This window comes from Atractosteus spatula, chromosome 15, assembly GCF_055471065.1.
Source record: "Atractosteus spatula isolate fAtrSpa1 chromosome 15, fAtrSpa1.hap1, whole genome shotgun sequence".
Classification (NCBI taxonomy): domain Eukaryota; kingdom Metazoa; phylum Chordata; class Actinopteri; order Semionotiformes; family Lepisosteidae; genus Atractosteus; species Atractosteus spatula.
In genome coordinates, this window is record NC_142720.1 from 11,891,982 (window position 1) to 11,913,855 (window position 21,874).

Sequence of the window (21,874 nt, forward strand, 5' to 3'; positions counted from 1 at the left end):
CTTCTCTGTATTTTGTCAATTTCAAAGCATTTCAAAACAAATACAAAAACATACATGCTTATTAATTAAAATTAAATTTAAGAATTGATTCTGATGATTGACATAGTTTGTTTCCTAAATTTAAATAGGGCAATATCTGGTGAGGAAACTGACTTTATTTCTGAAGTTCAATTTCTGCGCTATATGATTCTGTTTGAAATGTTAATAAGGTATATCTTTCTTTGAACAATATGGCTTTTTTTCCCTCCTGTTAACTGGATCTCAAATATATTGTACAGTATATTGAAAATTATTGCTTTTAATTTTCACAGTTCTGTTTGAAGCGTGATGCCCTTACAATTGCATATGTATTTATTGTATTAGTACCTTTGTGCTTATTGTGCCTAATATGACTTTATTTCCATTTTATTAATTAGAATACGTTCTGAATTAATTCAGATTTAAATTGTTTACATTGGCATTATTGTGGTATTGTATTACATGTGTCTGGTCCTGACAGCTGTGCAAAGACATTAAAAAGTATTTTTGGAAGCAGGGTAACCATGCGTTGACAGGAGAAGGAGTTTTGTCTTATTAATGAAGCAGACACAGCTATACTAAAGTTACTCCTAATCAACATATTGCAACCTAATTTAAAACCCAACAATTATAGTTCATAGAAAATAGAAAAGAAATTCTTGTCCACTCAACGATTTCACTCCAGATAAGAGAATAGAATAGACTGATCTCCACGACTCACATCTTGTGATAGATTGAGCACTAAGATCTTGTACTGTTCTGAAAGGTTAAAGCAGCTATTGCATAGGGTTATTTCTACCCTTTATTTATTTTGTTACTTACTACATGTGGTTCATGTGGTTGTTGGTACTGTTTGTATTACAGATCATATCTAATTTGTTCCATCATACAAAGCATGTATATCCTCATAGCTCCGCTATTTGCTCTTGAATATTTTATCCTCTTGGGAAGGAAATGTAAAACATATTGAAATGTGTGTGTATATATGTTTAGTTCCTCAGGAGAGGAAATGCCCCAAAACAGTTCTCTCCTAGAGTTTTGTGAATCCATGTAGCCGCACATGAAGTGCCTGTGAATATTAGAAGTCAAGCTTTGCAATTGCAAATGTTTTTTTTTTTTAAATAAATGCTTTTGAACATGAGCAGTTTGGGCATTGGACTAGATAACGTATGGTATGGGCTCTGCTTGTATACAGTTTTCATTCAACTGTCCTTTCACCTACAATATTTTGGGAATTTTCTTACATGTTAAATGTTTATCTTCTTGAAAAACTGTGTACTCTTTGGTGTGTGTGAATTATATTGTTTTCACAGTATTTTCTCTGCAGCACTAAAAGAACAGATGTTCAAATGTAAAAATAATTTTCAGGCATTTCAAGCAATTTATCAAACCTGATGCATCACAATTGACCAAAAATTAGATGATTTCTTTTAAATGTAACTAATGGATTTTTTCCTGCATGAATTAGTGGTATAAATATATAAATATGTAAAGGCACATAAAGTTTTTCATTTCAGAAGACAAACTCATTATATGCACTGTATATTTTTTTATTTTATGATTTTTTTTATTTGAACAATGGATAAATATTGTTGTCAGCAAATAAAATCAGATTATCTGTTTTCGCAATAATTGAATATTCCTAGGCATTGTAAATTATGTTAAGGAGATTATTTATCTTAATTTATAATATTAATTTGCTAATTTATTGTTTTCATTCTTAAGCCTTAAAAAAAGAAGAATTAAGCCCTATCATGAATTTTAGATATTTTCTTTCTTACATTACTGTAATATATGAAGTGTTCTTTTTAGTACATAGTATTGTCTGTTCACAAAGAATTTGGCTTCATGTGTATGAATTTCTCTGGAGAGAACGAAGAGTACAGTGGAAAGGTTCTTCTTTGTGGACTTTCTGAATCGCTCAATGTGCTGTCCTGTCAGCCAGCTATCTTGTAATTCACTTGGGGAAGTAGACAAGAGACAGGAGGTTCTGTTAGGTACCGGTAACAAACCAGCAGTTTGTTAACCATAAAAGCCTTCTTTCAAATCCTGGGCATGTAGCCTCTCTGATCTACAGATCAGCAGTTGCAGAATTAGAGCTGAACAGAATACCCATCCCAGACAGCTGGGCTCGGAACTGTGTGACCTCCTTTGCTGTGTGGGCTCTGTGCAATGACTCCAAGGAAATTTAGAAACAGAGCCTCTTCTTAATTGGATTGCGTCAGAATTGGCTGTGCTATAAACTCAGTCTGTGTTGCATGCTGATATTGTTTGTCTGCAGGGATTCCATTTCAAAGCCCGATTTGGGACGTTGTGGGCTAAACAGATTTGGAACCTTTCAGAGCTTCATTCTAAGTCCAGTAAAAATAATGCTTTATATACTGTATATACTGTACCAGTTCACATAGTTTTGAGCGTTGGGCTACTATGGTAAGGAATGGCTCTTGCAGCCAAGATATAACTGCTAGCAAGAGGTATGTTTTCACCCCTTTAATTCATGTGGAATACAATTCCTAAACATGAAATATGTAAACAAACAGTATTTATTATACTATATGAATACCTTGTAGAGAACAATATTTCCATATGCATACATTCATGTATTTAATATTAAAAACATAAATGTTTTAATCATGTAAATGATAACTATGGTTTGATATTATTGTTCATCATTACATTTCAGATGCACTGGGTAGCACTGCCAGAGTCTGTAGAGTGTTACAGTTTTTTGCCATGCTTTGTGGTTAATGTTGTAAAACATAGAATTACAGAATGCATTCCTAAAGCACGACTTCAGTGAAAGCCATGAAGCATCAAGCTTGGGTAGCTTTTAATCTACAAAAGAAAAATTACCTCTTAATAAATTAAATAATAAGTTAAACATGCCTTATAGGCCTTATTTTTAAACTTTGCTTGCTTTCCCAAACAGCAAAATAAAAATGTCTTTCCCTAACTTTCAGAATCCAGAATGTCGATAATGACACTTTGGTGTCCTGATGGTTTTCTTCAGTATAATTCTTGATTTGGTTCAATAAAAGTCTCCTTGCCCTTTTAGTTTTCTTTGTGATTGAACAGTAATACGCTATTCTAATGTTTTTTTTAATTTGTAATGTTTTACATATACTTGCAAAGATGCACATCAAGGTTTGCTGACCACAGTATAGGCATGTACATAGAGTATAGGGTACAATATTTCGGAAAAAGATAAGACAGATATTAATGTAGGCAAATAAAGAGAATTTTAAAATAATTTCCATTTACTTTTACCACAGTTGAATTAATTTTTTTAAATTTTGTATTGCATTTTTGTCTATTTGGTTGCCAGTAGCAGAACAATTGAAGAGTTTCTTTTTTCTTTGATACATGGTTTCATTCATATGTAAACTGATGTGTGAGAGTTTTTATAATAAGAAACAAATGTACATAACTCAAAAACTTCTTCACTGCTTCTACCAGGACGTCTCTATTTAGTCCGTGATTTGCATGTGAACGACCACTGGTCTGATATTGCTATTCTGTCATTGTTTGTCCTGGCTGGTGAGTGAAAGTCATGCTGCCTTAACTCAAGAGGACTAAAGAAAGGGAATATATTCTTTTTATAGTATTAACTCCGCTCCCAGTAAGTGGTAATTTATGTATGTGGATCACATTCACTGGTTCGACGGTTAGTGTTTGAAGTTTTGCTGTGTAAGTCGTAGTTGGTTAGACAGTTTGTAGTTCTTACGCTGATTTTAATTATGATAAGTCAAATCATAGATGATCATGGCTTCACTGCGGATCATCTCAAAATGACATAAGCAAAGGACAAAAAGGGATAAAAATAAATATTTTATGTAGCACATTGCTTCCATGCCACCCCTAGTTAGTGCTTATGAATAGGGAAAGAACACTAAATTTGGCCTTTTTGGTAAACCGCTTAATGATACTGTAGCTGTTCGTTGCTTACATTCAGCTGGTTGTGTACTACAGAGAATAAACTAGTATGCTTAAACAATTCTGCTCCACAATCTCATGTTATTGGCATTTAGCCAGTGATAGATATACATAATATTTCACAGTGAGACCCTGCAAATAGAATATCCTGCTGTGCTAAAGAAAACAATGTGTTTCTGAGCACAAGAAAATAATCCATCACTTTGCAGTCAGTGAAAAAGGCACCTACCTGTTTTTTACATCAGGGGAAAGAAAAATGACAGGCTCTGATACTGAATTCAGTGTGCTTTCATGCATGATCCATGAGCACATACCCTAATCAAAGGATCTTTTGCCTTTGGTATTGAAACAGAAACCGATTCCAGGCAGCACACTGTGACCTTTTTAATCAATCATTACCTACTTGGATGTGAATGTGACATTTGCGGATTAATTGTGTTTCTTAATCTAGCAGCATCAGTAAACAGGGACCCTTAATGCAGTTTTCATCAAAGTTGTCGTACGAAATAGCACACATGATGGTATATCGCTGTATTAAGAGAATTGAGCAGTCATAAAGTGGGACGTTAGCTGTCACATGTGTTAAACTCTACCCAGTGCATCAGATTTCATTGAAAGGACATCCGTTAACATGTAAAGGAACTAAATAGCATAAATGCCATCTGTAATTACTTTGAATTCTATGACATTTATTGTAGATATGAAGGGGGCAGATATTGAGTAAGAATGAACTTAGGTCAGAGTGCATTTAATTTTGCAAAGGAAGAAACATGATTTTCATGCCCATGTAAAATCATTATGGTATACTACCAAAGCAAGAATAATACCTCACCACTATACTGTCTAATTTGTCTAATGATTCTTTTATTAATTAATTTGAAAATTCCTTAATTTAATTTGGTACATCATGCAAATGCATCCTCAGTTTTGAGAAATATTAGAATCTTTTTTAATGACAAACGTCCATCCACGTTTACCCCATGGTCTCTCATCACTTCTGTCTGCAAATGGTCTATAAATCAGTACATATAACAGGGTTAAAACATTAACAGACCATGTTTAAAAATATGGAAAATTTGGAGAAAGTTGTTGAGCTATACAAATGAGATCAGTTTTCCAGTCATTTTAAGAAATAAAACATTGTTTTAGAAATGCATCAGTTCAGGTACTACTGATACGGATCTAGTTGAATCCCTGTAGTTTTTCAAAAGAGCTGGGTGTGCAACGAATCTGAGATAAATTCATTTCGATTTTATTAAATTACTCGCATTGCAGTATTGCTTACAGTAATAACAAAATGGACATTAACATCAAATGTTGTATTATGAATAATATGAATGTTTTTTTTTCAGAAACGTCAGCCTTCTCACAAAAAGTTTAAAATTACCCTCAACTTAGATCCAAACATGTAATTGACTAAACTTTCGATTGTGCAATGGGCAATTTCTTGGAAGCCGAACGTGTTATGTGTGTGTTTTAGCAGTCTGTTTCTCACTTTTGCACAATCTGCACTAATGCTGCTCACAGAAACAATCATGTGAATTACACAGAATTAAGGAACTTAGGAGAGAAAAAAGTAGACTGGTGAACTAATTGTTATCAATTTTCGCAATCATTACAACAGCTTGTTTTTTGTGTGTGGAATTTGGCTAGCGTTGTGTATGTATATTTCTCAGGTTGAGAGGCTGCAACATAAACAAGAAATCCTCCCAGAGCAGGGAAGAAAATTGTTGTACAGTCCAGTTTACAACGGTTTACGGTGTGAGGTTTAGAGCTAACCATTCCTTATAACTCTTAGGCCATGCTAAACATGTTGCTCCTAAGAATCTAAGACAAGTGACAGAGAGGGTTTGAATACTGTAGATAGGAGTGCTGGCTGGAACTAAGAACTAACTTTTATGCGATTCAGTTAAATAAATCTGGATCACAATATCAAGGAACTTTTGATTGTGCTGAAAGTTTACTTTGAATTTGTGCTCCTCTGTAAGACAGGTGTTCAATGTAAATGTAGATAGTAGCCTGGTTTTTGACACACAGATGATGTGCAGTGTAAACATTTGGAGCTACATGTAAGCTGTGGCAGCAATGCATTACAGAAACCAGCAATCCCTCGACCGTGGGTTTCTTGCACACTAGTGGACATGTGAAATTGTTTTTGTTGTTTTTTGTAACAAAGATGGAACTGATGTGTAAGATGTATAGCTTTTCAACCAAAGCAACTATCTTTGCCCTTAGAAAATGCAGCAATGGGTCCTCAATTTTTTCTGTTTTTGTTTTTCTAATATTCCTATGCTTACTAATCCATTTCTTATTTTGCTGAGTGTGTGGACTAGAAACCTGGTACTAGAGTGTTCACAAGGTCAGATGTATAGGAGGGCAATGACAGTTCAAGACTCATTTTTTGCTCTCCAGCCAATACTTGTCAACCACAAATCTAGAAAAAGCACATGTTGCATCAGCCTATACATTCCAGAACTCCACTCTCCCTGACCTTTGATCCATCTTTGAGTTGAGGCTAGGAAATGCAGTACCTATCAGTACTAAATGTACTGGCAGATTTGAAAGGATGTGTGCTGACTGACACCACCAGCCATTATTTCACTTGAAGCCCCACAAATTTCTTCGCTCCATGTAGGTGACCCTGGAATGAGTTTTAATCTCAGCCTGAGCAGTAATCAAGGAGTGTGCTCACCCTCCTATATGGGGAAGACAGATAAAGGAAAAGAATCCAGAGAACAGCAGCAATCAATTGTTATTTATTTTAATTAAGGGTTTACGTAATGACTGTCATGCAGTTTTGTGGGTATATGCTATTATCAATCTGAAGACTTTCTTAAAAAAGCACTAAATCAAAATTTTACTTATGGTCTTGACTGACATGGATTCTGACTTGTTTCTTGTAAGACAAGAAGGCTTGGCTGTCTAGTTCATTTCTTTCTAATGTGTTACTGTATGAGTATTTGGCTGGAGGATGTGTGATGCAAATAGAAAAACTTATAATGTACTGTAAGTGTATGTATTCACACTTGGGTTGGTTATTCCAGTATTTTGTAGTTGATTTGCTGTTAGTGTAGATACAATTTATTAATCATTTTGAAGTTTGAATATAATTTCTGTGAAGCTACAATTGTTTTGGTTGTCCTTTGTTGTTCTGGTTGATGGCTGAATTAATTTTAAGTTATAATGACTATATTAAGAATGATTAATAATGATGAAAATGCAAGTGAAAATTAAATATTTAATACATAAATATTTAATCAGTGCATTTCTTTTTAAATATACTAGCATGCTGTCCATGAAACAGTGTTGGAATACATACTGTAAAGGCTGAACCAGTGATTTAACCTTTTCCTGTGAATTTATTTTTATTTAGATGAAAAGAGTCAAGCTAGCTGTGTATTAAATCTGTGTGGTACCAACTATAGGATTTAAGGGATCTGTTTCTTTTGAGGTTGTGCTTCCCTCGTCTCTTTGCAGATAGCATGATCTCAACGTGAAATCGTTGCTAGTTCACAAAGACACTTCGCTAGAACTCACCAAGCACGGTCACTTCGTATGGTTTCAATTTAATCAAGGCGAAAGATGAAAGTGGGTGTGCGTTATTTTCAACTCCTAGACCATTTCTCCATCCGTCATAGTCAGCACACAGTTGCCCGAGACTCAGCATTAACGATAGCTGTCAAAATAATAGTCTGTCGGTCAGAGGTCGACAAAAATATGTAAAAGACTTTGGGGTGAAGCAGACGATAGTGTAACTCATTTAGGCCATTAAATACTAGAGTGGATTGGCTGAATGGGTTCAGGGGTTAGTGGTGGTGAAAGGAGTAAATGGGAACATCTTCAAGTAGTTTACTCTTGTTAAGAAATGAAAAAAGATGATAACAGCATTACTAAACAGGCACACTAAGAGCAATTTTCTTAATTACAAGACCAACCGAGACATTCACTAAGACCTGTAGGCCCATTAGAATAAGAGTCTTTACTTGTAGGCAACTCTTATGCTGCAAGGTTAAACTACATGACTTCACCTAAAGGACTTCTTACGGAACAAAAAAAAAGCCGCTCATTTTTTAAATATTCACATTGACTTCATTCAGTGTTCAGGGGCCTACTTATAGGGCTGCAGGTGACTAATTAAGTGATCTAAACAATCCTTCTATAACTTGGAATCACAACCAGTGTGAGGTTTATTGGGGTTTAAAGCTTAATACATGAAGCTTTCAAGTGAAATAGGGAGATTCAACTGGGTGTGTGATGAGATGTACAGTTCGGACAATTCAGGTCATGGCAAGTTTTTATATCATCAATTCCCAATGTGTGCGGTAGCTGTGATTAGGCAGAACCTGGACGCACACATCTCCTGCTATGACTCACGTACAGTATCATACTCTTCGGTGCGGTAATTGGATGTGTGGCTCATATACTGCACACAGTAATTGTAATGTTCCTGAACTAAAGTTATATAGTGACTCTAAATGTGAAAATGGATTATTTTTTCTGAAAAGCCTTTTAGCATGACCCTGATGAAAAAAAATGTTAGTTGTGTTGTAGTTGGTTTCGTGGGGATTATTATGGCAGCAATGATGAGAGAAAATTAGGGGAAAGGCCAGTTTTAAAACTCTACCTTAAAGGTCACCCTTCTTCACTTGAAGGTCTTCTGTTTAAAGCCCATTAGTCAAAATCAGCTTGTGCCCTGAAATTTTCCTTGTGCCACAAGCAATGAAATTCATAAGAGTTGCTCTTTTTCAGTGCAACTTTCTTTCACTAATCTGTCATAGGAAATTCAATTTTTTGGAGGTTCCTTGGTGAAATGGTCCGTGCAACAGAAGAAATAAATAATTCCCTCTAACACCCAGAGCAGGAATCTCTCTCCCCCTGACAGCACAGGGATAAATGTCAAAGACTATGAAAATAGCTCCCACAAAATTAATCGAAAGTTTTGTTTCAGGTTTCTGATAACTCCCTTGCTGACTAGTGTGTCAAATTTAGCACGTGCATTTTCTAGACAGGGTCAGTTTTTTAACAAGAATTAATTGCAGTAGCTATTTACAGGTAGATACTGTAGCTTCTAAATGTATTTATATGCTTGATGAACTGTACAAAAAGATGATTCAGAAAGAAAATGCATTTGCACTTCAGCATTTTGGATGGAACACATAATGGAAAATGTTTGAAATGGAGTTCTGGATATACAGTATTAATAGCAGGAGAGAAAAAATAATTGTATATAATTTTAATTACACAATGTTCAAATTGATTAATTTACCTTAAATATGTGGAACATAAATGCTGTACATTTCATTACCTGGTGATTTTAGTCATCAAGTGGTATTAAAAAGCCTAAGAATTCCATAAAAACATTTGGAAGTCAATTTAGTAATTAGTGGACCCATTCCACTGGGTATTAAAGGAAGCTTAAGACAGAACATTCAGTACCATGTCGTCACTGGATAAGTCAAAGAATCAATTGTAAAATATTATCAACATTAACAACTTCTGGAGTGACACCTTTAACAAATCCTCAAGACATCCCAGGTTTCAGCAGTGATGGCCTTCAAGATGGTGTCAGAAAGGTCAGGTCAGTCAGAAAGCTAGTTTGGGAAGCTAACTCACATTCAAGGGCAACAATTGTGAATCTTCAAACTCTCCCATCATCATCATATGTCTCAAATACTATCATTCAAAGTTGATCTGGTGCCTATAGCAGAGTTCTATAGAAATGTGAATTACATCAGCTGATTTGCCAAATAGCTGCTAATTGACTATTAAGTGAAATGGGATGACTTGATGGGGTTAGAAGAAATAAATTTAGTTTTTAAACTGTCTTTCCGGTATCTATACTACACAGATATTTAATATCTAGTATATTGCATTCAACCCCTTCCATTGTTGTCCCATTTAGTTGAATTCCAAATTATTATAAGCTTTTTTAAAGTATTTTTTTATTCACATCTTGAATTTAAAATATTCACATAACTGTATATACTGTACATCATGTAATTCAACAAAACGTTACATCATTGGAAGGGGGTGAATACTTTTTCAAAGCATTGTAAGCATACAATATTGAAAATAATACAATTTTAGTTTACTTGTTTCGGAAAATTCTGAATGTACATCTGGATTTCCACACTAAATCAGCTTTTAGTTAAGGCTGTGAATAAATTTGTGTATACTGTATACTGTATATCCAACCATTCTGCTTGGTTAATGGGTGAGTCAATTTACCTATCGAAAAGATAGTCACATTTGGTGATTACTGATTGATTAAGCTTATACCTTATTTTAAGAAATATAAAGAGTATTAAAACTTAAGGGTAAAAAATAATAAGTACTTATTTTAATATGGCATTTTTAATTCAAAACGTCCTTCAAACAGGAAGTGCTGTGTGAAAATAGCCCTGTTGCAGAAGAATAGTCATATTGGTTTCTAAAATATTTAGTGAAAAGGATTTACTTAATCTGTGAGTCTAATGTCAATTGCCATTAATGACCAAAAAAATAGGCTTTAATGGGAATTACGCAATAAGCAAAGAAATGTTGCTTCAGTCTCGTACAGTATTTCAGAAAATTGAATCATTTCAGACTCAGACTTTGTACAAGGGGTGAAAAAATACTGAGCTTTTTCTGGACTGTGAAAAAAAATCTAGAGCTTTTTGATTTATAAGAGCACTAAATATATTGAGAAGACTTTGCTGAATTGTAGATATTAGAAGACAAAAATAACATTAAACTTTAAGTTAAAATATTAAAGCAGTTAAGTCCCAACTGCACATTTTCATGTTTGAAGCGTTAGTGATGCTCTCCATCACATGAAGCATGCATTTCTAAGTCGTTTTACATCTTTTAAATTAGGTACTTTCTTGTTCTTGTATGTATTGGTCTCTAAAACCATACCAAATGCCCATTTGTTTCTCATTCCCTGGTGTGTTCGTACTTTTCAAGCTGAATTTCTGTGCTTTTTAGAAAAAATGTTATTTGATTTTGATATTCTTCATTTGCTGTTAGTCTCCATGCATGTTTTGTTTTTAATCACCCAAATGCACATGTAGTTACTTTAAGTGTTGAAAGCTTGGTATGTAGTAAAACCACAGAACTGTGCATTACGAAAACAAAATGGCATTTCTGAATAATGTTAACTACCAGAAAACGCCTTTGTGTGTATCAGTATGTTCTTTTTTCACACATTGTACTGTATCATAGATTGTACAGTAGTTTTAATTGAAAATAATAAGACTGGCATGGATTTACTGCTTTTTTGTACTAATTGTGAAACTTCCAGTTTTGTAGGTCTTTTTGTAGGCCATGTTAATGATTTTATTGGATCCATGATCATAAGCTGTAATTTTCTTTCTACTGTATATATACCTTGCACAGCATAGATTCAGAGTCCTGCACAGTACTGTAACTCAGAATAACAAATTGGGCTAAGTCAGGTTTTGGTATTCCTGCTTTGAAAAACTCTATAACTAAGCCATGGAAGCTTAATTTCAATAAAGAAAATTGAAAAAGTAAATAATCAGTGTGCAAAGAATTTCATAAAACATTGTGGCTTATTCCAAATAGTTTTTTTTTTATATTTTCTTATCTGTTTGGCTAAATCGAAAGGGTTATGTGGGTTGAAGTTCAATGAATTTTCCTGGTCTGCCTTTTTTTCTTATGCACACCTTTGCCAATGGTGAGTTGTGTGCATCTTTGTTTCTTCTTTGCTATTTATTTAGTTTCATTCTGTTTCAGCTCAGTGCATGCATTCACCAGATGGCGACTCTGATGTGACAAAGATCCAAACCATTACCCACCCTTTTAATCCTAAAAAAATATATAATCTTTAATGCAGTGTTTTTTTTTATTTGTTTCTCAGGAGAGAGTTTCTGAGAGTTTTGCAGTTTCCAAAACACAGCGGACGGACTGTCAAACCACAGGCACCCAGCACGCTGCCATTTACCACAGACTCTGGCAATGAGGAGCACTCTGGAGGGAGGGATGGAAGGGCTGTGCGTACTGCAGAAAGGCATCTTGACGTGAGTCATTGGTTTTTTTAACATCAGTAGGCTTTCCAGACTGAGAGGGTAGGGAAAGGATTGTGCAGTCTGTAGCTCTGGGTTGCACATATGGTAACAGGCTCTGAGATTCAGTGTTATAAGCTGACAGCATGACAGTATTGAAAAGAATTACATCAGTGCATGAGGTTTGGCCTTTTGAAAGGAAGCAATATCAATTGTTTCGACTCATGTGATATGACTTACTTTATTTGTTTTCTGAACATTATCAGGCCATCGCTGTAGGGGAAAGGGAACATTTTTCCCCATCATCACGTTTGTTTCCAGTCTTGGTGCAAAGTTTCACGACAACAACTTTTACTGTATTAAAAAATGGCTTCAGGAAAAAAAAAAAAGAAACTGGTTTGTATACTTTGAGATCCATGTGAGTGAGCAGACTTCTGTATATTCACAACAATGCAAACATTTCCTGTGTAATATCCAGAACAATGATTTATTCTGGCTTTATCCGAAAAGAAACATGATATGGATCTACACAACAAGGTGGACGAAGTTGCAAATAATTCTAGTGCTGGTATTCATTCACTTAATATATTTATCGGCTTAAAAGGTTAGTGGAAAGAAATCATATCCTGAAACACTGCTTGCTTTGATGTCAGGTAATAGTAATACCACATGCTGTCTACTGGACAATCTGAATAATCTCTCAGAGGAGCTTTTCATGAAAGTCTCTCTGAAGTGTCTGGTCTTCGGTGTATTTGTATACCAGGTGGACAAACATTTATCTCCGTCCTAACATGTATATTATATGACCCCCATTTACAACTCATAAGAAAAGACACCTTCTCCTTAATCATTTGCTCATGTGTATAATATATACTGTGCACAAATTTAATATTTACCTCCTTGTTTTTTAAAGTTCACAATTCACAGTTCTACTTGAAGAAGACTTGCATCACAGCATTGCTTTACAGATTTACTTTTTTCAGTGATTCACCTAAAAGCACACTGTTTCACTGTGTTGTAATAATGAGCATGACTTATTCAATTTGGTGAGGTCAAAGGGTGATGTTATTACTTCTGTCTTGTTATTAAGTCTGTTGTTGGTTTTTTGCAGCTCTAAATAATTTGATCTTTGTACTGCATGGCCATTAAACAGAAATAATTAAATAAGCCATCACTTTAAGCACAACATTATAAGAGATTTTGTGAAATACGAGGCTTGTCTGTGCAGTAAACTGCCATTTGTAAAAATCAAAGTCTAAAACTAATTTGATGTTTTTTGTTAGCAAAGCACTACAAACCTACATCTGACCAGCGCATTTAACTCACAGCTCTTGAGATGCTCTATTATGCAAAAGTATGCTCCTGTGAAAAACCATCTAATAAAATGCTTTGTCTGAATAGTAAAGATCTCACAGAGAGGAAGCTGTTTGACAAGGTGCAAATTGAATCCAAGATTACTAGTGACCGGATCTTTGTTTTTCCTAGAAACATCAGCAAGCGACTGAACCAGAACCCATGATCTTTTCATTTCATTACTAACAGGGATTCATAACTGAAGAAGTCCGAGAGTGACTCAAGTAAAAGCCTAATATTGTCAGAATATTACAATTTCATTAGTTAGTGAGACCTGACCCATTTAAACAGGAACAAGAAAGAAAGGGCCGTACCTGAAGATGTACTTGGGAATGGCAGCCTATGGCTGTCGTTTGTCTTTAAAGGTTTTTCAAGTACTTTTCTTAATTCAGAAGTTGGTTTATTCCTGATGTTTCAGAGGATGGTATTGGTGCTTGTTTAAATAATCTGAATCACTTTTGGATTTTGAAAATACAGACCTTGGCAGAATTTGCAAGATACTGCCACACAAATCTAAATAAACACCATACATCACAGGCTATGAACAGGGTTAATTTTTTTGCTGTTGTTGTTGGTATCGTGTTCTTAAACAAATCAGGATAATCATTCTGGATGATCACATCTTATCAAGTTGAGTGGAATTCCATTTATTTCTCACAGAGATCTTATGCAAAGATTTATTTTTATATAGTTCCCAGTTGTGTTTTTTGTCTATTTTTGTCCTCATCTAAAAATCTTCTTGTGCAATATTCCTCAACATCATTGAGATTAATGGACAAAAGTAAAAACTATTTGGATCAGAATTGGAGTTATTTTCACTCCTGTGGAAGGCAACACTACAGTTTTGTCTTTACTGCATATTAATATGAGTAAATATTTACACACATAATTCTATGTAGAATACATCTGCTGTCTGCTTACAAATGATGCCACACCATTTCCTCCCCAACACTCACACTCTGTTCCACACTCAGCAAAGGCATTGAAAGAAAAAAAAATCAAAATAACAAAATGGCATGCACTCCTCCACACTGATGTACAGTATCTGAAAGAAAAGCCATGATTCACATTAAACAGGGACAGAACACTTTAGACCATTGTGATGCATCAGGGGTTGAACAGAATTACAGAAGAACCTCTTTTATCAAATGAATTTGTTCTGGTTCTTAAGCTGTTTCAGAGTTGTTTTTTATTTGTTTTTAACATAAACAGCCTCCTCTTTATTCTGACTGTGGGATACTGCTGATGTCAAAATGTGGTTTTCTTAGACTTACTTAGAAGATGTACTTTGAAGTCAAATCTCTTCAGATAAGCTAATTGGGCTATTTGCCAGTGCAGATTTTCCTATCCTTTTTGACATGTTGCCAGTCTAATGCACACTTTGTGCTGGATTTGGACCACAAGTCTCTAAAGTAACACTTAAGTGGCTGACATTACTGCTTATTTTAAGACATAAATGTTTGTTTATCATTGGCAATTAACAGTAATAAGAGCTAAAGTGGCTGACTGTCCGCATGACGTTAGCTATGGATTTGAAGCCAACAGAAGGACCTATCTAAAGTTTTACTTACAGTAGTGATATGCCATTAAGCATGACTTACTCTTCTTGTGTTCCGATATAAATTCCGTGCAACACATAAAACGATCCTTTAACCAGCTACAATGTCCAAGGTAATGTTTAAAAAGTATTATGTAAGGGCCTTGAAGACTTTTCAAAATACAATTAACCCTGTTTCCCAGAAGGTCGTTTAATGAAAAACGTTGCAGAATATTCATAGATCTGTTGCAGTAGTTGCAGAGCAGGAAGAATGTTTTTAGTCTAGATTGTAAAACAGCTACCAACTGTTTTGGGGAAACTGAAGGCTGTAAATCAAAGAAGACACTCAGCTCTGTTTCTGATACTTTGTATGTTTCTGCAGTTAGTGTTTAAGGCATACGGCTAATAAAATGTATAGTCCCATTGTAGGTACATCCTTCATTAAATAATAGGTACATCTGCTTAAAAAATTGTTTTTTTGCAAATCAGTTTGGTGCTTTCAAATACAGTCTGCATTTTATTAGTTCTCACAGCACTTTTGTTTTCCCATGGTATTCTCCAACCAACCCTACTCTTTCCCTTGCCTGTGGTACAATCACACCGTTCACCCCTCAAATAAAGAAAGTTTACCTTTAAGTCCCTATGCTCTCTGATTGTGGGATTCTGTTTCCTGTGGCTACATCCCATATCTTAATACTCTTAATCTTAATTAATAGGTTAATAGAAAATGCACAGCTACCACATATTTCATTGAATGTAATGATTTTCGGTGAAGTGGTTTAAGTTCTATAACGCAGCTGATTCTACCTGGACTTGTGGCGGCAGAGCTCCAGAGTTCATATACTATGATCCCTGATCCAGACAAGCTGTGAAACCATCTGCATCAAAGGACAGGCATGTAACAGGAAGCTTTCAAAACAGAGAAGTACCTCTAATTTGCTATTGTGACTGTAGTTATTAATAGAATGTGAGGAACACACTGGAGCCCTTGGAACGCTGAATACAAATTATATTCTTCAGTGATCACCTGCTGATGAAAGAAATTAAATGGAAGCAAAATTAGCCTGTTGAGAGATATTACTGTAAAGCGGATGTTCCAAGGCTAAAATACAAATTGTTTTTTTTTTTTCTGGTGCACGTTTGCAAACCCTGTCACTTGATTGCAAATAAATTTAGTTCTCATTTGTCAGGATGAATATGACAAACTTAGGAGGTTTAGATTTAGGAGTAAAATCAGTGGCCTGAATCTTTTCTTTCTAAATCTGCTGAAATCATTTTTTTTCTGTAAAGAGCAATCACTTCATCTTTCAGTTAGTTTTTTAAAACTATAAAGGGCACAAATCTATAGATTTCTATAAAGGATAGGACTGTCACCTATAGCAAAGCTGTGTTATAGGTTATCTGCAAAAATATTAATATTAAGTCTTTACATTTAGCCCTGTGTGTTATTTTAAGACAAAAATCATATGCCTTGCTGTTGCATTTTTAAATAACCCAGGTTCTTACACAGTTTGTGCTGAATACAAGTAGCCAAGAAAAAAGCAGAATCAGTGATATCTTTATTTAATAGTGGAGACCTAGATCTACAATTTCAAAAAGGAAATATGTGGTGCACTTATGTTAAAACTATTGGAAGTCCTTATGTTAGCTTTGAAACAATATGGTTTACAGGCCATGACTCCAGTTCATTTCCCTGAAATACAGCTTTAAATACTATCTCTTTTATTGAATAAATGTTACATTGCATGGCCTTTTCTTGGCTTATAAAACTTGGTTTACATTACAGCCCCTCAACTGTCATGATTTGCTTCCCAGGACTCACTTAGCACACATTAAGAAGCTGCACACAGGATCATGGTTATTCGCTGCAAAGCTTAAATAATTCATTTATGCACCACTGCTTTCAGACAGTGTTTTTATAAACGCTGTAATGAGACAAGCTGTAAAATGTTTTACATGAAAAATGCAGTCTGGGATTGAAGGAAAGCACTTCTTTGCATTCTTTCCCAGAGACTAAGTGTAAGAAAAAAAACATGCAAAGAAAACTTCAAACAACTGGCACAGCATACCTCAATACAATTAGGTATTTCTAATGTTACTCTCGAGGTGAGATACTTAGCCGACCTTTTCTCCTAGATCAAAAGACGGGTTGCTTTGAGAAGAAATCGTCTCCTTGATCGTTCAATATGTTCAAGGAGCAAAACGAAAATGGGAGCGGACAAATTATACGAGGATGAAGACACCTTGGCAGTAGTTCAGAACTTTTTGTAAAGTTAACCAGATTTATCCTACTAACTGAAATAGGTTTGTTTTCTTCTTTCTCTGGACTTCACACCAGGCATGTTGTAATCGTCCTCATATTTCAGATAATTTTATATTTCCAGAGAGGAACGAGGGAAAGAATTCTGCGGGGGGAAAAGAAGAAGTGCGCAAAACACAGTTGGATCTCAGAAGTAGTTTTTAGTTTCTTTTCGTTCTTTTTTTTTCGGTGTTTTTACTCTGGAATGTTTTGGATTTCAAAGATCACAATTCTTGTGGCAAACTGACAACTTTTTGGTTCCTGAAACTAACAGATGAGTAAAGACTAATCACATTTGATTAAATACTTCTTCAAATGTCTTTTAGAAATTCTACTATGTTGAGCCTAGGGCTTTAAAATGGAAAAGACTTCAATAAAAAGTTAAGCTAAGCCTCTTTGATGTAAAATGTGTATTTTATATCATTATTTGTCAAAGATTTGTCTAAAGTTTCCTTCGTTATTTTCTATCAGGATTAGTAGAAAAGACCTGTAACCTAAGGATGTCTGGGTGAAAGCTTTGCAAAAAAAATATTCCTTTGCAAACAGTGAGTCAGTGATGTAATCAACATTATGGCTTGGCATTGATTTTTTTTTTACAAAGGAAGATGTACAGGATTTCACTTATGAAACACTTGGCATGGCATTAAAGGAATTCTGCAATTAAAACATGTGTTGGTTCTCCAAAGCAAAGTCACTGATGGCACACTGCATTATAAATATCACATTTCTCGTGACCCAGTAGATTTCCACTTTGCTTACTGTAATGCGTGTAGAGTGCATGTGTTTAAATTTTGTTACTGGCTAATAAATTATGTGAAAACTGTTTTTGCTTCTAATACATTGCAACAACTTAGTTGTGAAACAATATAAAATGTGCTCTCCAAACTTTTATAGCAGAGATATGAGAAACCATTTGTTGCCACTGACGGGTAGATTCTAATGGGTGTCAGATGCCTGGATTTCATCCTTATTGTAAGTAATATGTATGATGATCAATATAGCAGAAGGTTCTAATATACAGTATGTTGTGTGGGAAACAGCTGGCAGAAAAACTCCATATCTTGTGATGCAGTTGAAGGTGCCAATGCTTTAAAAAGATCTCTCCAAACATCCTCAATGATGTTTAAATTGATTCAAGCATTGCATATATCCATGCGTCATTGTGGTTTGGTTTGGCTTCTCTGTGAATTGACCTTATCCAGAGATGGTACTCCTGTATTGCTTTTCTTTTCTTTTTCCCTTTTTTAAATACAAAACCACAATTTTGTTTCCTCCTAACTTCTAATCTAATTTTAATGCTTAACACGCATCTCTCTCTTAAAAGTATATTCACGTTAAAAATGTAGATGTTCTGTTTTTGCCTTAGAACAGGTGTCTTTAACATTACTGTGACTTTAACACTGACATTGGAAGCTCCACTTAATTCTGATTTTTGGGACTACAAACATACAACAAAAGTATAATTGCTGTAACAGACTAAACTACATGCTGTATACAGTATATCTTTTATCTGAAACTGAGTACAATTCCACAAAATACCTGACTACTGTACGTGTTATTAGAATATTTGTTTTAAAAAAATATCTGGTTCATCAGTGATATTAATCTCTGGCAATTGTCAATCTCTCTCATCTGAGTGCTGAAGATGTAATGTGAACAGGAGAACATGATTACATGTTAAGTTCCTGCTTTATTTTGGAAGAGGGTGGAATTGTCTTTAAGTCATTATTTCCTATAGGACTAGTGTAATGCTTAGCGGTATGTGCAATCTAATTCATAGCACATTCTGATGTGGCAATGCAAAGCTGTACCACACAGGGAAACCATTCTGAAATTATGGAGAGTTTTCCCTGTCAAATCTTGGTACAGATACAAATGCTGAATTGTGAAGTTTACCGAGCCGAAGAGAACCTCATTGAATGCTGCTCACTGAAGGGATTTAGAGACATTCAGCCTCATAAGATGAGGCCTTTCCTCAGTTGTTACCATGATTTCTGAGCCCTGGGCTAATCCCCCAGGGAACTGTATGGCAAATGTGCCATCCAAAATTATGTACATATGTGAATAAAAGGATGACAGGCATTGAAATCAATCACTAAATGCCCTGGCCTAGAGGACTATTGCAGTTTTACACATTAATTAAAAAAGGATAGAAAATTCATACAACTGATGAGTCTCCTACGACTTTGGCAGGGTTGCTGGATCTAGTATGTGGGCATGTAGTAAACAGTGAACACTGCTTTTCATTAGTAAATAGGTTCATCAAATTTATAGTCAAGACTAACAAAGTCTGACTAACAATTACAGTAAATTTCCAAATGAAGAAAAGAAATCTGCCCTCCTTAGATCCAATAAACCTCATAACAGGTACAGTACTGTATATACCCATGAAATTATTTTTTTTCCCCCACATACAGGCTCACCACCCTGTAACACCATAGATCTGAGACGCTGCACTGCCCCAAATTGACATGTTTTTCAGGCAGCAACTTGCTGGAAACGAAGGTGTTTATTCACTGAAGGTCAGGCTTTTGTATTAAGAAACTTCTAGCAGATGTGATAAGGAGTAAATTGCAGATCTATCACTTTTTTTCACTGAGGCCTTGTGTGAAATCAGCAAAATACTGCCTCGCTGTTTGATTTATGGCTCACTTTGGACCAGCTCTTATCAGTTTCACACAAACCCCCTTTTCTGATGCAGCTCATGTCTGAATGACAATAGACAACCAGCGCCATTATGCTCCAAAATCTCTCTCATGCATTCTAGACACCTCAGATTACATCTGGGTTATTGATTTATGGCTGCCATTTCTTTCCACAGGGACCAGTTTGTTCAGGCTGAGGTAAGATAGACTAATTTTAAACTCTGCAAACAGCTTTATGTGAACTTGGTCAAAATAAAAGCGTTTTGCAAGCCGTTTTTTGCATAGATAGTGGGTTTGAAAATGGCAATCTGTTGGTTTATGAAGCAGGACTCAGAATTGAAGTAATAAAAATGTTTTTTTCTCCTCTTTTAGCACTTGTTAGCATTCTATTGGAAATTAATAAAAGTTTGATGTGACAAAAAATAGGGGAGAGACCTATGATAGTACTGTGGACTCATTTTTTTTATCAGGTCACCTTCCATAAAATAACGAGGCAAGGGACAATGGAAGAATGGAGACCACATTATTTAATTGTTTTTTTTTCTGTAATTGAATCATTGCCATCTGCATCTCAAGAGATAAGACATGTTATTTGGGAAAATTATTTAAATTTAAGAAATGTGTTAGCTAATGTAATTAAATTCAAATCATCACAGCTGCAGTTCATTGTATGAAAAGTAATTACGTAACCTAACACATTAGATTGATGAAAATGAGCAACATGTCTTTAACTCAAACAAAGCCCTTTACAGTTACACATTTTTGTTTTTCCCACTGTTTTTGGATAGTGCAGGGTAATGTATATTATGTTGTGTGGACTAGGACCATAATCCAGGCAAAGGATATAGCTCATTGTATACATTGTTTCAAAATGTTGCTTTGTTTTCTATAGCATTTTTACTTCTAAGACTGTGATGATTTTATAAATTGATTGCTTACCATATTTACAGATTGGGCTCCCAATACAAACAAACCAGCAAAAAACACGAACAATTCCGCATAGTGAGGAAAAGCATGAATTTGTCCCAAAAACGTGATAGCATTAAGTTAGCAAATAACTTCTAAAAACAACATTCAGACCAAAACGAGCTGAAAAATAATGATCATTACATTCCTTACAAGCTTGGTAGTAAAAAAGAAAAAGGAAAACTGATGTTCTTTACCACTGTGGATTTATTTCTGGTATGTAGGAAAGGTTCCATGCTGTTTTAAGGAAATATATTAGATTTCATGTAAGAGTAATTTCCTCTGTTTTATATTAATGTGTCATTCTAAAGTGAACTGTAAATTGGAGATAGAAGCAGGGATAACCTTAAAACTTAAAAATGGCCAACCTCAAATAGTTACTGGAACAGTAAATGTGTGTTTCACAAAGTAATGTTCTATATTAAAATATTAATACCGACATTAGTATGGTCTTGGACTTAGTGTGATTAAAGGCAATGGAAAGTCACATTTATGTTTTGACAGCAAGCTTTTTGTACAATGAGGATTTTTTTCTTCTGGCTGGTCCTTAATATTATCAATGTGACAGCACACATTTGCATACATCAGGAACGTTACGTCTATGGTTTCTTGTCGGTAACATCCCTAAAATGCTCTGTAATCAACTTCACTGAGCTTTTGATGGATAATTTTGTGACTCAAATTAGCAGCATGTGGGAAAGATGACAAAAGTCTAAGAATTCAGGATTCAAAATAATTAATTCAGATAATTTAGAACCTTTTTGTTTCTGTGATATTGTTTCCTACAAGGAGCAGAGATAATCAGTCGGATGATGTTTAGTAAATTAGTGTTTAACTAAATAGAAGTTATTTCAAAACATGCATGTATGGCAGATTCTTGAATAGAGGGCAATTAAATGTGGTAAATGCTTTTACGCAAGGGGAAAAATTAATTCCCCTTTCTCAAAGAAGGGTCCAGTGAAGGTTACTTTATTTTCTGGAAGTTTTACATTGAGAGCGCTTTCTGTATGTGTGATGCTAGACCGAGCATCATGGGGCCAACATCACTTATCCTTTTAGACCTAATAATTGTTTATGTTTTATATATTTTTCTCCTGGCTTTATCTGATTAGTTTGG

The 21,874-nt window shown here is 34.9% G+C and overlaps 1 long non-coding RNA gene across 1 annotated transcript in view; it reads left to right on the top strand.

Annotated features, from left to right (window-relative positions):
- Nucleotides 1–21,874, top strand: part of LOC148820036 (uncharacterized) — a 114,725-nt gene that overhangs the window by 11,777 nt on the left and 81,074 nt on the right. Inside the window, exon 2 of the long non-coding RNA XR_016094191.1 lies at nt 11,813–11,972. This is a non-coding gene — a long non-coding RNA (uncharacterized LOC148820036). The remainder of the gene's footprint in view (nt 1–11,812; nt 11,973–21,874) is intronic.